Here is a 10,264-nt window from a genome sequence, read left to right as displayed (position 1 = left end):
TACATCCATACCCAGTCAACATCTGGGTTTCCACATCTGGGGGGGGGGAGGGCCTGGACAACGGCTTCCCAGAATACAGATCAAATCACATAACACTTCTCAAAGTGAGCCCCCAAAACAAAGCCTCACATCAGGGCTTACTTATATAGCCTTCTCCTGGCTCAGAGAATGTAACAACCTTATTGACCCACTGGCCAATCAAAAAGTATTTACTGAAAAACAAGCCTCCCACCCCCATGTTTCAGGTGCACTTTAGCCTAGGGGCAGGGAAGATCTTCCAAATTTGCATTCCCATTACAAAGGGCCGCACTTGAGGACCTAGAGGGCCACATGTGACCTCAGGGCCACAGGTTCCCCACCCCTGTTCTTATACCCACAACTAGGTGGCACAGTAGATAGAATGCAGAATTTGGGGTCAGAATAGTCTGAGTTCGAATACTGCCTCATGCCTTTATTAGCTGTGTGACCCTGGGCAAATCACTTAACTTTTGCCTCAGTTTCCTCAACTGTAAAAAATGGGAATAATGATAGCATCAATTTTACAGGATTGTCTTGAAGATCAAATGAGATAACACATGTAAAGTAATTTGTAAAACCTTAAAGTACTTTGGTAAATATTAGATACTATTGCCATTATTATTATTACCCCCCCCCCCCCAATTTCTGCTAGGAGTGGGAGTCACATTTTCTCATCTTCTTTGGGTCATATTTCTGAAGATTTTCTTTAAAAAATGTGAAAGCTAATCACAGTTTAATTAGAGTAACAGATATGAAAACTAAAAACAAGAAATTTAACATTAGCATTAATGGTATCAATGCCTTGGTCAGGCAGTCCCACCCTCCCAACGCCCCACGTCATATACAACAGAGACTGGAGATTTTTGACTTACAGGTTACTGTCATGCCATGCGTTCATAGAGGCTTGAGTTAAGAACAGGAATCAGCCTGAACATTTCCTGCCTTTTGTCCATGCCTATTATAGCATGAAGAATGTTTAAATCTCATCCTTTGTCCCAGTAGGGTTGTGTTTATGGCCCTGCTGAGCCCTGGCACTAGGGATATGGCTGGGTTTGCCCCAGAGACTAGTCACCTTGTCTAGGAAGGGAGGATGAATTTGGCCTTGTCAGTTCCAGTTTGGCACATGAAGGTGACATTTTCTTCTTAGCCTACACTGGTATTTTGGGTACAAACTTATTCAATACCACCCCCCCCCCAGGAAAGAACAAATAATTAAATTAAAACAGCCCCAGTGTTGATAAGATGGCTATTTGAGGTCTATAATTCCAATAAAACCATCTAAATCAGGACTAACATGGTACAAAGCCAAAAGTTATTAAAGACAACAGCAAGCTTCATTTCATGGCTCTAGTTCCTAGAGATGATGCATGGGCAGCTCCCCCTTCCCCTACCTTCCTTCCACCCTGTCAGCTTGGTACTCAGTCAGTAGCTGGTGATCATAAGCAGAGAAGGACCAAGTAGGCCAAAAAACAAAAAAAAGAAAGCATCAAAAGCAATGAACAAATGAATGAGAAAGCATTTATCACATGCTTACTATATACAAAGCACAGGGAATATACATATGGAGGTAAGATAGTCCCCACTCTCAAGGAGCTCCTGGGGGGAGGGGGGGGAGGTGGCTCCTACAGAAGGTTTCAGCTGCAAGTCAGATGAAAAAGTCCCATGATCCTCAGGGTTCTTCAGCACAGCAGGTGATTATGCATCTTTAATGTCATTTCCACTGTTAAAATCACATCAGTTTCTAATGTTAAAACATCGAAGAGTGCCAAGAACTTTGGCTGCAAGAACTGTCCTTTCTGGGTCCTCAGGAACTGTGGCTACAGTAGCTATAACAAGAAATTTTCAGGCCACTTTATGATACCTGTGGGACCCCAGCTGAAAGCAAAACACATTACAGATTCTGGCTATCTAATTCAGTGGGTGGGGGAGGGGGAGGCCATTCCCAGGGCTTGTGAGTTCACATTCCTAAGCTATCTCCTTCTGAGTCTAAAAGAAGATGGTAGATGAAGGCGCTGTGGGGCTTCATCTTGTCTGGCGCAGACCTCCAGCTAGGCCGACTTGTCTGAACCGTAGGTGATGACTGGTCAGAAGTTGGTGGGGAGGGCGGACTGCAGGAGTCATTTCCCCAGATGATGGCTGGCTAGGGTGTGAGTGGGGATGGGGGCACAAAGTAGGCAAACCCAACTCAGTAGCAAAAACCATTGGGGCACAAACGAAACAACTGGCAGGCTATCTTTTCTTCTGTTTGTCTGCTCAGTCTGTACAAATACACAATATTATAAGCATATTATTGTGCTTTCCCACCATCTGCCACACACGGGTCTTACCCTTACAGAGCACCACCTTCTTCACATTCTGATACCCCTAGAGTTGCTTAAAGCCAAATATCCCTCCCCATGTATGGGATCATAGGATTGTAAATATTAGGCTGGAAGGGCCTCAGAGATCATTTAGTCTAATGCCCTAATGTTACAGGTAAGAAAACTGAAGAACAGGGGAATTAATTGACTTGTCTAATACCCCATGGACAGCTAGTGGATAGAGTGCTGGGCATGGCATCAGGAAAACTTATCTTCCTGAGTTCAAATCTGACCTCAGATACTTACTAGCTGTGTGACCCTGGGCAAGTCACTTAACCCTGTCTGCCTCAGTTTCCTCATCCGTAAAATGATTTGGAAAAGGAAATGGCAAACCACTCCAATATCTTTGCCAAGAAAACCCCAAATGGGGGCACAGAGAGTAAGACACAAATGGAATGACCAAACAACAACAGACAACAAAAACATCCCACAGATAGTAAGCAACAGAGGTGTGATTTTAACCCAAGTCCTTTGACTTCAGAACCCCTTTTACCACTATGTTACCACTTGCCAAAATTCTGTCTTTTGCTGGGAAGAACAAAAAACAAAACAAAAAAAAAACTATGGTATATAGGTGACTCAGAGTGACTCAGAGAAAACCAGTTCTTACCATAGAACCATGAACCCAAGAGGTGAACTGGAGCTCAAAGGTCACCTAGTCCTGCCCAAATCCATCAAAGGCTTAATTAATTCTTTCTTTGTGTTTAATGGAGCTTGACCAGTCTAGGGTCACGTAGCTAGTGCAAAGCAGAACTTAAGATTGAATAGGACTCTTCTGACTCCTAGCTCAGGGCTCATTCCCAAAAGAGGTCACCTAGAATCTGCTTACAGACTTAACAATGACCAGGCGCTTGGGACCTCCTCAGTAGCCCCTTCCACTTTGGGTCACCTACCTGTAATTGTTAGGGAAATTTTCAGGATCACAGACTCTGCCAGCTGAGCCCAGCTGTGTCCTCTGGGACTGTCTTTCTCTGGAATAGCCTGACCAGTTAGGTTAATAATCAAAGCCAGTGTCATGTGTAGGGTCCTCAGAAGGGTTGATGTTCTAGAAATTCTCCAGATGTAGTCAGAGGCAGCAGAAGTTTCACTAAAATCACCAAAGATATAAATATTAACAAAATACATGAATACTCAAGTGGAAATTGGCTTATAAGTACAAAGAATACCTAACAATTTATTGCATGTTTATGGCTCCAAAAATCATATTTACTGATTAAGTACCGTGTAAATTCTTCTGCCTTCTTTAGAGGTTTATTATCCGAGATTTAGAGTCATGATTACAAAACACATTTTAAAAGCTATAATTTCTGACTATAACAGTTGAAGCATTAAACATTTGTAGGTATAAAAATTGGGTTGTAGTGAAGGAGTACTTGAAATGGGAGTCATGGCATGGATTAAATGCTAGATTTGGCACCAGCTATGTGACTTTGGGCAAGTCATTCACCTCTCTAAGTCTCAGTTTTCCCAACTATAAAATGAGGGGGTTGAATTACATTTTTCTAAGGTTCCTTCCAGTTCCAATGTCCTATGACTCTATAAACATAAATAACATTTTTACATTTCTATTTTAGCAATAGTAAAAACTACTATCTAGTCCATGGAATGAAAGCTGCTGACCTGAGGGTTAATTCACTATATAAGAGAACAATGTAAAGAAATAACTGGAAAAAATGATTTCTAAAGTCTCTTGGAAGACTCATAAGAACCTATATTCCTATGCTATAGTGTATTTGGCAGAGTGGGGAGCCTAATTTCCCTTGTGTTGCTTCATTGTGTTGTTTGGGTTGTTTTTTTTTTTTTGGTTTATCTTATAATAATTTGTATAGTAGTTTACTTAGGGTTTATAAAGGACTTTAATATACATTATATATTATTTGATATATTGAAAATTATTATATGTATAAATAATATATGTTCTATTATTTATATGCTTATAAATAATATATGTTCTGTAATTTATATGTAAAATGTTATATTATTTATATGCATATAAATAATGTACATTATTTATATGTATATAATTTGTTATATATCAAACATATTATATTACATATGTGTATATACACATATAATGGATTTGTGTATATTTGTGTGTGTGTATTTTTAAATCTTCACAGCAATTCTGAAAGATAAGTGGTGTATTATTCCCATTTTAAAGATGAGAAAAGATGAGGTTTAGGTAAAGTGACTTGCCTGAGGTCATACAGCTATTAAGCGTTTGAGGATTTGAACTCACATCTTCCTAATTCCAGTCCAACACTATCCATTGCACCCCCTAGCTGCTTTTTCCAGGGAAATTCCTGCTGGAGTTTCTGCATTGCCTTAGAAAGCACAGGAAATAATACAAATCCCTCCAGCCTGCTTACTTAGCTCCTTCCTGGTGTTCATTGCATTATTCTCATTTAAGTCACTGATGCTATAAATCCAAGTGACTCAAAGTGGAAAAAACGCACCCTTGTTCCCTTCTGAAAGCTTTGCCCGATACCTACAACTAAACTGAGGTCAGTTCTGATGGTGACTATGTGTGTGATGTGGTGTGGTATGAAATTCCAGCCGACAGAGAAGCTGCTCTCAGGATAATTCCATCATCACCGATGCAACTGAGGGAGGTCCCAAGGCGGCTGAGTCTAGGAATGGAGAATTATGGCCAATTGCTCTGAAGTCCTCCCTGCAGGGGCCACGGGCACCAACTCTAGAGCCTTGGCTATGATGTCTCTGCTCCTGTGAGCAGGTGGTCCATGGACAGGGCTCCAAGCCACCCCCACATGTAGTGTCTAGTCTTTTTCTCCATCTAATTCCTGTACCAAGCTTGCCTCGAGCAAACTGCAGCTCACTCCATGAAAGCTCTTGGTGCCATCTGGTGGCTACTGTTCTCATAGGGAAGCTTCTCTTTTTGTTAATTAATGTTGAGAGCATGCAATCTGGGAGAGTGCTTAACCTGGGACACTGAGAGAAAATTATGCTACATCTCTTCACTGTCTGGGAGTCCCCCAGCTGTAGGGCTTGGGAGGCAAGGGAAAGAATATTGTGTTCAGAGTTTCACAGATAGAGAGCTGGAAGATCCATTAGAGGTCAATGAGTCCATCCCCTCATTTTTCATATGAGAAGGCTATTAAATTGGAGTCACTGGGTGGTCAGGCTAGAGATCTAAGAGGTGAGACCACTGTTGAAATGGCCAAGGCACAAATCAACTAGTATCCTCTGAGGGGAGGTGATTTACCTAAGGTCACACAGTCAGGAGTAGATCTAAGATGTGAACTTCTAATGACAAATCCAGCATCTTCCTCTCTGTGCTACAATATCTCCTGCCCAGCCTTAGCAGTGGAAGATGGATGTCCTCTACCCACTTCCCACCGCACCTAGAGGTCACCAAGTTACATTGGTCCTATCTAAACACTCAAGGAAAGAGGCAGGTAGATCTGCTCAGATTCTTCACTCTCTAGATAGATAGGTAGATAGATAGATAGGTAGGTAGATAGATAGATAGATAGATAGATAGATAGATAGATAGATAGATAGATAGATAGATAGACAGACAGATAGACTTTATATGTATATAAAGATATATATCTTTATATATACATATGTACACACATACATACACACACAAATGTGTGTATATATATAATTGACTCTATATATGTCTGTTTATATATATAATATTTTTAATGAAACTGTTGAAGTAGTTCATGGAAATCTCTCACCTACCTCTCTCTCCCATGTAGGACTTAGTCTGTAGATGGTGAGGAAACATGGCCACTGTTCTATTCTGTGAGCTCCTGAAGAACAGAGACTGTTTTGTTTTGGTCTTTCTTTTGTATCCCCAGCATTTAGCACAGATCTGGCACACTAATTAATGCTGGATGGCAGACATTTATATAACTGAGGCTTTCAGTCTGACAGTGATTAGAATAATGGGCTTGGAATCAGGAAGATGTGAGTTCAAATCCTTATACAGACATTTACTATCTGTGTGGTCCTAGGCAGATGACTTGACCTTCATGTTCCTCAAGCACAAGGATTTATTTATTGGGTTTCCCCATACCTAGAGTTCTACAAACTGATAAAATCATATATCCTTTGCATAGTCAAATATTCCTCATTATCAAATAAATTAGAGAGTGCCTTTAGCATCATACCCATTGTAGGGATGTAGAAACAAAGGCTTCTGAGAAGATAGTGACATCAGGAAAGTCGGACTCCCCACTCTGGCTGCCAGGGGTTTTTAATCGGTGAGCCTGTAGCCTTAGCTTGTTGGGAACCAGGCCTCTATGACACTTTCTGCAGTTTCCTCACCAACCCCCAGGGGCCCCCACACCCTCCCCTCCTTTCCTATCAATGTTATCTCAACCCACTAGAACATAAAGGTCCATCACAGTTGGGGGTTACTGGCTTGTATTGCTTTGTACAGTGCCTGGAGCATAGTAAGTACTTGATACATGCTTTGACCTGTCAATTATAGCTCATAACTAGCAGAATCTAGATTTGAACCCAACTTTTGTGTCTCCCAAGCCAGCCCTCATTCAAGCACACTATAATGATATACACATAGTAGGTATTCAATAAATCCTCGCCTAACTGATGCTGTTTCCAAAACACTTTGTTGGGCTGGTGGTTGGGGAGAACTTAAGAGTGCCATTTCAGGGTGGCTAGGTGGTGCAATGAATAGAGTGACTCAAAGTGGAAAACATGCACCCTTGTTCCCTTCTGAAAGCTTTGTCCAATGCCTAAAGCTAAACTGAGGTCAGTTCTGATGGAGTCAGGAGGATCTGAGTTCAAAACTGGCCTCAGACACTTAACACTTACTAGCTATGTGACCTTGGGCAAGTCACTTAACCTCAATTGCCCTGCCTTCCCCCCTCCATAAAGACAAAAAAGAATGTCATCTCAATTCTTAGATCTTCAGAGGAAGATTATAGGAATCCTAACCCTGTATCTCTAATCCAGAATTGCGTGGGGAGGTCTGTGCCATATTAAAGGACCAGTACTTCCACCCTCAGACTAAAGAGAAGGGCCTTAGCAGAGCTTCAAACACTGATCCCTTATGTTGAGCTGTTTTTCAGTTTTGTCTGACTCTTCATTACCCCATTTGGGGAGTTTTATTGGCAAAGATACTGAACTGGTTTGCCATTTCCTTCTCTAGCCTATTTTACAGATGAGGAAACAGAGGCAAGGAGGGTTAAGTGACTTACACAGCTAGTGTGAGTGCATGTTTGAGGCCAGATATGAACTCACAAAGATGAATCTTCCTAACTCCAAGACCAGGGATCTATCCACTGCACCAACTATCTAAAAATACATCCACATTCGTTCTCATTTTCTCCTGGTCAAAACTGCTGACCTCCCTTTCCCCCTGTCGCCCCAAGCATTTCCTATCTCTTTCTCCAAATACTATGATCAAATTTCCCTAATATTGCCTCTAGAGAAGGTATATTAATGAATTGGTTCTTCATCCTTAGGACTTCTCAAACCATGGTTCCCTTCTGTGGTTGTCACACACACACACACACACAATGTATATACTGTATGCATGTATATACTATATGTATACATATACATGCTATATGTACATACAGAGCTATATGCCTGTTATAGACATTATATAGGTACATACATATATAATGTGTGCATATATGTGTGTACAAGGCGTTATATACCTATACATGTGTCTCTAATATGCATTATATGCGTATACACTATATGTATATATGCACACTATGTGTGCATATATAGTGTGTATGAGTATACACACATATTGTTTGTGTAGATATACATAAAATATATATGTATGTGCATATATTGTATGTATGTACCTAGTATCCAACATTATGATGTGAGCTTCTTGTGAGCAGGTTCTCTCTGATTTTTGTATTTGTGTCTCCAGCACTTACAGGAGTGCTTGGCATACAAAAAGCACTTCATAAATGCCTTTTCATTTATTCATTCACTTGTTTTTTATTCAGTTGAGTCCTTCTGGGCTAGCACTCCATGGAAGACAGGGACAACATCTTCCTCATCGTTGTAACCCTTTATGGTATAGCTTATCAACAAATATTTGTTAAATATTGTCCCCATAACAACACCACTCAGTTGGCCTGAATGGGGCCTTAGGTAAGATGCTTTTTGGGGTTTTTTTTGCATTTTGGAGGGGGGAAGGTAGGGCAATTGGGGTTAAGTGACTTGCCCAAGGTCACCCGGCTAGTTTTTTGTGTTAAGTGTCTGAGGCCGAATTTGAACTCAGGTTCTCCTGACTCTAGGGCCCGTGCTGTATTCACTGAGCCACCTAGCTACCCCAGGTAGCATGCTTTTAACCTTCCAAAGCCTAGTGCCATGAAACTGGCCAAATTAAACATTCAATGTTGACAATGCAAATGTATTAAAAGGTCAGTCAAAGAAGCAATCCAAAGGAAACATTCTGCTCCTTCCTCCCCTCCCAACAAGTTCATGGTCATGCTCTCTATGAGCAATCACAATCTTTAAAATTTTGACCAAAATGGCCTTCTTATTTCCATGCTATCTAAAACTCTCCTAGTACCAGGAAATGAATGAATACATAGACTAGCTTTCAGGAGCATGCAATCTTGGTCATGGTGTTTCCTACTGTAAATCTCAAAACTGACATTTTTTAATAACTGATGAACCCTAATCTCTTTAGTGCATTCCCCATGATCATGTTCAGTGCCTGTTCCCAGACCTTCATCAGTTTGCACAGTGACCACAACTCTGTACCATACTCCAGGTGCAAATGTACCATGGCTCCGTACAAACAGAAGATTTTGTTGCCTGTGATGTTTCTAAACCCTCCTAACATTGTCTATTTGCTCTTTAGGTTTTTTTGTTTTGTTTTAGGCTTATGGACACAGGCTTGCAAAACCTGTTTTCTGAGCTTACCCCACACGGCTACATTCCCTGCAGCTTTGGGCAGGGGTGCCATGCTGCTTGGGTAGTGCCATTTTCCTTGACCTTCACCTACAAAGCTATTGGCAAAGAACGCAAGCTGACTTGGGTCCAAAGCAAACCAGCTTGATTCCACTTGTTTGAAATAGAACATAAAAATTGCCTGTATGCACTAATTTGCCCTTAAGTCACTGGGCATATTACATTTGCAGAATTTTACAGCTTTTATGGTACCCTGGAAAGCACATTGGGGTCAACAGAACTGGGGTCAAACCAAGTTTTCCCCACTGATTAACTATGTGAACTTTGGGCCAGTTGTTTAAACCTCTTTGAGCCTCAGTTCCTACAGGAAAAAGTCTGGATTAAACTCTCTTTAAAGATCCCTCACAAATCCAAAATTCCATGATTTTATGATTCTTCCTGTTTCCAAGTACTAGGACAGAAAATCAATTTTCATCATCACCTTCAGCATTTTCTCTACAGGCTCTCTTTTTCTTAACCTCCAAAGCTGTCTGTAAAACTTAGAACAACATTAAGTTGACATGTATTTTGATGTGGTTACACAGAAGAATCTCTCTCTTGGAGCACAGTGACTTCATAGAGGAAACAGGCAAAGTTTATATTAACAAGACCCTTTGGTCTAAGTGATTCCTATCATATTTGTAGCACTCTGGCTTTGCCCACAGAGCCCTGGGGACCTCACAGGCAGTGTGTGAATAATGAAAAGACAGTTGGGACAGGACTTTTCAAAGAAACCGGTTTTGAATATGTAGGGGGGAAAGAGTGAAGAGCTGCCCTCAGCTGATCTCTTGCTGCCTGGGCTAGCCTGAGATACATGGTCAGTTTTCACCCTGTGGGAGACAACCTCCCATCTGTAACATGCTGGAAAGATTCACTTGTTAGAAAATACACTGCCCTTTTTAGTGGTGGTGTGATGAAAGGATGACGGGGTGGAGACACTGGCAAATGACTTATTAAAATCCTTC

The sequence above is a fragment of the Petaurus breviceps genome, unplaced genomic scaffold (assembly GCF_028583685.1).
Source record: "Petaurus breviceps papuanus isolate PSGF00001 unplaced genomic scaffold, PetGlider_PUasm1.0 90594, whole genome shotgun sequence".
NCBI classification, from domain to species: domain Eukaryota; kingdom Metazoa; phylum Chordata; class Mammalia; order Diprotodontia; family Petauridae; genus Petaurus; species Petaurus breviceps.
Note: the sequence above shows the minus strand (reverse complement) of the source record.